We start from the raw sequence: 5,624 nt of genomic DNA, 5'->3' as shown, positions 1-5,624 counted from the left end.
CCCTTTCTCTCTCCCCTCCCTCTCCCTCCCCCTCCTCCCCTCTTCCTTTTTCTCAAAAAACTCAGGAGTCAACCTTGACCACTTCCTCTCCCTTCTCTTCCTCCTCCTCTTCCTCCTCTTTCACTACAAACTCAGGGGTCAATCTTGACCACCTCCCCCCTTCTCTTCCTCCTCCTCTTCCTCCTCCCCATCCTTCTCTTTCTCTACAAACTCAGGAGTCAACCTTGCCCACCGCTTCTCCCTTCTCTTCCTCCTCCTTCTCTTTCCCCTCTTCTTCCTCCTCCCACTCCCCCACCTCTTTTTGAAAACAGCCTTTTTGAGTTATAGTTGATGTCTGATACACTGCAGATGTGTAAACGGTGCACGCTAATGGGTGTTGACATTCGCATGCACCTGCAGCCCCATACCTTCCGACCCCACCACGAAAGTTCCCAAACCACCCCTGCCTTGTCCCTAGGCAACCAGAGGTCCACATTCTGTCCCTGGAGACATGCAGTTCGCTCTTCTGGAGTTTGTGTGCACACAGGGCACACTCCCTGGCTGGCTGCACTCTGTGTAATGATTCTCAGACTCACCCCAGCACTGCCTGCACTGGAGGCTTCTGTCTGCTGCTGAGTGGAGCCTGCTGGGTGGATTCCAGATTCCAGCAGTGTCTTCTCCGCGGTTGGCCTGGGCAGGACGGCGGACGTTCCGTCATCCTGGGAGTGTACATGGTCTGCCTTGCATCTTCATCGGCGGCTCCCCATACGTAATGATAGGCGTTTTCTCATCTGTCTTTTTGCCATATGTATGTCTGCATTATTGGTGTCTGTTCAAATTGTTTGCTCACTTTTTTTAAAAAAATTCTAGGTTGTTTGTTTGTTTGTTTTTTACTTTTTTGGTCTCCTCCCCCATTTGCTCACTTTTTAAAAATATTTTTTGTTAGAAATTTAATTTTTATGCTGGGCGCAGTGGCTTATACCTGTAATCCCAGCACTTTGGGAGGCTGAGGTGGGCAGATCACCTGAGGTCAGGAGCTTGAGACCAGCTTTGCCAACATGGTAAACCCATGTCTCCTAAAAATACAAAAATTAGCTGGGCATGGTGGCGGGCGCCTGGAGTCCCAGCTACTTGGGAGGCTGAGGCAGGAGAATCACTTGAATCCAGGAGGTGGAGGCAGCAGTGAGCCAAGATCGTGCCATGCACTCCAACCTGGGTGACAGAGGGTAACTGTCTCAAAACAAGAAATCATCAGATGTTCCTCCCCCACTCAGAATTCTCCAAAGACTGCATATCACCTGAAAAGTGAAATAAACACCTGTGGTTGTTTCCCATAGCAGCTCTTACAAAGCACCACACACTTGGTGGCTTAAAGCCACAGGAATGTCCTCTCTTGCAGTTTGGAAGCCTGAAGTCACAGCTGTGCTCCCTCCAAGGGCTCTAGGGGAGGACCTTTCCTACCCCGACTGGCTCCTGGGGGCTCCAGGGGTCCTTGGCTCGTGTCCACATCCCTCCAGCCTCCACCGCTGTCTCCATGTGGCTGTCTTCTCTCTGTGTCTCTGTGCCTCGTGAGGACACCTGCTGAGGGATTTGAGGCCCACCCACATCGAGGGTGAGCTCATCTCAAGATCTTGACCTTTATTAGGCCTGCGTGGTGGCTCACGCCTGTAATCTGAGCACTTTCGAAGGCCGATGGGGGCAGATCACTTGAGGTCAGGAGTTGAAGACTAGCCTGACCAACATGGTGAAACTACATCTCAATTAAAATACAAAAATTAGCCAAGCATGGTGGTGTGCACAGGTAATCCCAGCTACTGGGGAAGCTGAGGCAGGAGAATCACTTGAATCTGGGAGGTGGAGGCTGCAGTGGGCCGAGATTGCACCACTGTACTCCAGCCTGGGTGACAGAGACTCCATCTCAAAAAAAAAAAAAATCTTTACCTTCATTATATCTGCAAAGTCTCCCCCAGTGCCACCCCACCCCACCCCTCAGCCTTCTCACCATTTCTGGAAGGTGCCTGCCTTTCCACACACTATTCCCTGTGCCCAGAATCTCCCCAGCTGGTCCTGGGGCTCCCGGTCCACCCCATCCTGGCCTTCACTCTGGTGGCTTCCTTCCCTGGATCAATAACTGATGCCCCAGCCTCCGCCAGCGGGATGTTACCTTCATGTCTTTCTTTTTTCTTTTTTTCTTTTTTTTTTGAGATGGAGTCTGGCTCTGTTGCCCAGGCTGGAGTGCAGTGGCACGATCTCAGGTCACTGTAACCTCCACCACCTGGGTTCAAGCGATTCTCCTGCCTCAGCCTCCTGAGTAGCTGGGATTACAGGCACCTGCCATCACACCCAGCTAACTTTTTTTTTGAGATAGAGTCTTGCTCTGTTGCCCAGGCTGGAGTGCAGTGGTGTGATCTCTGCTCACTGCAACCTCCACCTCCTGGGTTCAAGCAATTCTTCTGCCTCAGCCCCCACCAGTAGCTCAGATTACAGGTGTGCACCATTAAGCTCAGCTAATTTTTGAATTTTTAGTAGAGACAGGGTCTTGCCATGTTGGTCAGGCTGGTCTCAAACTCCTGTCCTCAGGTGATCCACGCGTCAGCCTCCCAAAGTGCTGGGATTACAGGCGTGAGTCACTGTGCCTGGTCCGTCCGTCCTTCCTTCCTTCCTTCCTTCCTTCCTTCCTTCCTTCCCTCCTTCCTTCCTCTCTCTCTTTCTTTCCCTCCCTCCCTCCCTCCTCCCTTCTTTCCTTCCCTCCCTCCCTCCTTTTTTCCTTCCTTTCTTTCTCTCTTTCTTTCCCTCTCTCCCTCCCTTCCTTCCTTCCTAGATGGAGTCTTGCTCTATTGCCAGGCTGGAGTGCAGTGGCGTGATCTTGGCTCACTGCAGCCTTCACCCCCAATGTTCAAGCGACTGTCCTCCCTCAGCCTCCCAAGTATCTGGGACTACAGGCATGCGCCACCACACCCAGCTAATTTTGTTGGGGTTTCACTACGTTGGCCAGGATGGTCTCAACCTCTTGACCTCGTGATCCACCCTCCTCAGCCTCCCAAAGTGGCTGGGATTACAGGCATGAGCCACCCCAGCTGGCCCTTCCTTCATGTCTTTAGAAACAGGGTCTTGCTCTGTTACCCAGGCTGGAATGCAGTGGTGTGATCATGGCTCACTGCAACTTCAAAACTCCTGGGCTCAAGTGATCCTCCCACCTCAGCCTCCCGAGTAGCTGGGACCACAAGTGCACGCCCACCCCTGGCTGGTCTTTTCCCTGCTTCCCTGCCTGACAGAGTCACCAGCAGAGCCTGGTCTGCCTGGTTCCTGCTGGGTCCAGGGCGGTTTGCCATGTACAGTGAGTGCCGGTGGACAGGTGAGCCATGCCTGTGATCTCCCTGGTGGGAGGAAGCCACAGCTGTTAGGATAGCTGAGCCTCAGCCTGGAGGGTCACCGTCGGCCCTGCCAGCCCAAGCCTCTGACTCCCACCGTCCTGGGGTCATCTTTGCTGTGACCCTAGAGTGCAGCAAGTGCCGAAGGTGACCCTGTCCCTGCAGCACCCGACCTTGTGACCTGGCTGGTGTGGCAGGTTTGGCTTCCACGGCCCCCCATGACCCACCAGCACCAGGGATTGGGGCGGCTGGCAGGGTGGGGATGGGGGGAGGGGAACAGAAGCCCGGGTCAGGCCCAAGAGAAGATGGGCACGGCGGGCAGCCTGCAGCTGCGTGTGGCTTAACTGCCCCATGCCAGGAAGCAGCTGCTGCTCTCTCTACAGACCAGACCTAGACCGGGGGCTCCAGCCTCCCCTCCTGGGCCAAGCGTCCTCAGCGCAGTTTAGGCCTGGTCTTCCCGTTACACACAGGGGTCCTCTCGGGGAGCCTGCCATTGTTCCCAGGTGACCCGCATCCTGGGGCGCCAGCCCCGGCCCCTCCCTGAACCCCCCAGAAGCCTTCCTTCCCCATTCACCCCAGGCTAGCCCCTCCGAGGAACCTGGGCTCCCACTTTCCCTTCCACTCCCTGGCTGGAACCCCGAGCCTTGTATGGGGCTCCCATAGAGTATAGTCCCAAAGACAGAGCCACATCAAGAATCCCACCTCACCCAGGGACCAGTCAGGCCACGTCACCACACTGAGACTCGGGACAGCTGGCGCACTGCAAGTGCTCAGCCTTCACTGGCCACCGCCTCAAGACTCCAACGGCTGGGAGAGCTTGGACCTCACTGGCCACTGCGCCGTGACGTGGGATACCTGTCTCCTGGGGGAGAGCTCAGACCCTTTGGCTTCCAAGAGCAGGGCCCAATTCCGGTTCCACTCCCAGGATGCTCAGGAGACAGGTGAACCGACAGAGAATCGGGAGCCGTGAGGATGGGGAAGGACTTTGGGAGGCCCAGGCCCTGAAATATCTTTGGATCTCAGGCTCTCCCCTCTTCTCTTCTCCTACCTCGGTGGAAGCCGCCCCTCCTGTCTCTGCCCGCCCTGTCCTCGGGACCCACCCCTCAAACCTCCGGCTTCCATTGTCCCTTCCCAGGCCCGTGCGCTCACGGCCCCTTCTTTGTGGGCTCCCTCCCAGGGCCCCTCAGGCCAGCTCCAGGGCCTCCTATAACACAAACATGCCCCTCTCTGCCTCAGTTTCCCTCCTGCATCCAAGCCCCCCTGCCTCCCCACTTTGAGTCCCAGAGCCCCAAGCCTTATCTCCGCAACTCCACTTCCCCACTGTCCACCCACCTCTCCTCTCACTCCAGCCCCAGGCATTTTCTTGAAACAGGCGGCTCTCTGAGGACACCAGTGGCTCCCCGGAGTGCCCCGTCCCATGGCCACATTGAGCACCCGTGCTTTGTGCCTTTGGGCTCTGTGACATGGCTGTCCTGATTCTCTTTTTTTAAATTTAGAGACAGGGTCTGGCTCTGTGGCCCAGGCTGGAATGCAGTGACATGATCACAGCTCACTGCAGCCTCGGCCTCCTGGGCTCACATGATCCTCCCACCCCTGCCTCCTGAGCAGCTGGGACCACAGGCATATACCACCATGCCTGGTTAATCTTCGTCTTTTTTGGTAGAGTCAAGCTGTCACTGTGTTGCCCAGGCTGGTCTTGAACTCCCGGGCTTAAGCAATCCACCTGCCTTGGTCCCCCAGAGTGCTGGGATGACAGAAGTGAGCCACTGCACCCAGCCCAGGTACCATTCCTGTCTTTTTAAGACAGGGTCTCACCCTGTTGCCCAGGCTGGAGTGCAGTGGTATGATCTCGGCTCACCGCAACCTCTGCCTTCCAGGTTCAAGTGATTCTCCTGCCTCAACCTCCTGAGTAGCTAGGATTACAGGTGTGCGCCACCACACCTGGCTAATCTTTGTAATTTTAATAGAGATGGGTTTTGCCATGTTGGTCAGGCTGGTCTCAAACTCCTGGCCTCAAGTGATCCATCCGACTCGGCCTCCCAGAGTTCTGGGATTACAGACGTGAGCCACCGCACCCAGCCTCATCCTTTACAGGGAAACAAGTGAGGAGGGTGGGATGGGGCAGGAAGAAGCCAGACAAAGGGGTGCTCTGTGGAAGCCTCCACCTGACTAGGAGCTCTCTCCTGCCCAAGGGTGGGGGCTGCCCTGGGAGCATGGGTCAGGCACTGGCAGGGTGGTGCCCACCCCCAGCCCAGGCCATTCTCTGGAGAAGAG

The sequence above is a fragment of the Cebus imitator genome, unplaced genomic scaffold (genome assembly GCF_001604975.1).
Source record: "Cebus imitator isolate Cc_AM_T3 unplaced genomic scaffold, Cebus_imitator-1.0 Scaffold388, whole genome shotgun sequence".
Lineage (NCBI taxonomy): Eukaryota > Metazoa > Chordata > Mammalia > Primates > Cebidae > Cebus > Cebus imitator.
This window is presented reverse-complemented; position numbering follows the sequence as displayed.